The sequence below is a fragment of the Sphaeramia orbicularis genome, chromosome 10 (genome assembly GCF_902148855.1).
Source record: "Sphaeramia orbicularis chromosome 10, fSphaOr1.1, whole genome shotgun sequence".
NCBI classification, from domain to species: Eukaryota; Metazoa; Chordata; class Actinopteri; order Kurtiformes; family Apogonidae; genus Sphaeramia; species Sphaeramia orbicularis.
This window is the reverse complement of record NC_043966.1, coordinates 39,860,840-39,862,167: the sequence shown is the minus strand read 5'-3', so window position 1 is coordinate 39,862,167 and position 1,328 is coordinate 39,860,840.

The window sequence follows — 1,328 nt, the reverse complement described above, 5'->3', positions numbered from 1 at the left end:
TTTGTTTCTTTTCATACTTTTTCCACTTTAGACTGCCATTTGACCCCCTTAACATGCTCCAAAACTCACCAAATTTGCCATGTATGTCATGGCTGGTGAACACTTTCATACAATATCAAAATTAACCCCTTGCATGCTAAAATGGACTCTGTAGCGCCACCTATGTACTAAAAAACACACAAAATCGGCCCTAGCGGCCAGTAGGAATGTCACAGAAACATGAAACAAATGCCAAAATGTTGGTCTGATTGAGCCCGACAAATCATACACTGACACTCATGAGCTAACTCCAACAGGAAGTTGGCAATCTGCCTTTGAAAGTTACTCTACGTTTCTGCAATTAGTACTCAGTCATTCCAGACTTTTGAATAAAAAGTTATACCTCACTCAATTCCCACAAGTCTGCAGAATCCAAAAGTGAAAGAATTTTTCAGATACGACCTACGGTTATGGAATTATGGCGATTTTTTGAAGACTATGTTTACTTTCACTTTTAACAATGACAAAGTCCCTATAAAATTCTTCTTGGTGGGCAGGTGTCTGTGGCTGTCCTTAGTGTAGTGGTTCATGTAGCTGCCTATGGAGCAAGAGGACCTGGGTTCAAGTCCCAGACAACCCAAACTTTTTTTTTTTTTTTTTTTTTTTCTCCATCTTAAAACAGGTTTTACTGCATTGTATTTTGGATACTGGAAATTTTGCACACATTCAAAAGTACACTGAGTACATTTTTTCAAAATAAAACCCAAAATACCAATAATACAAAATTTCTATTACATAACTTCTTTTCATTTTTATGATCAAACGCTCAACTCTTTGTACAATGTTTCTTCATTCAAAAGTACTCTTTCTCACAGACACACATGCTCACACAATAGGGTTTTTCCAAAATAAAAGCCTTAAATGTGAGACATCATCACTTTTATGCTCAATTATTCATACAATTTCAATTCATTTTTCAAACTGATTCTTTCTCTCACATACAAAACAAATGCACATACACACAGTAGGTTTTCCAAAATAAAAGTGTCATTTTAAAGGTGATGGTGGTTTCAGCAGAGGGTCGCTGGTGTTCTGTACAGATGTAAGGAGGACGGACACTAAAGGGTGGGAACTGGTATGGGGACGGAGAGGTGTGAGTGGAGCTGAGGTGTGGACGGTCACGGGAGGCGGATCGCGGGGGAGGCGGTACGCCCGGTGCGAGGTCCCGCCCAATGCTGCTTGCAGCTTTAATTATTATTATTATTTAGTGCTAGACAAAATATTGTGACGGGAACAAAAACAAATAAACAAACAAACAAACAAAGAAAAGAAAATTCATAAGACATAGA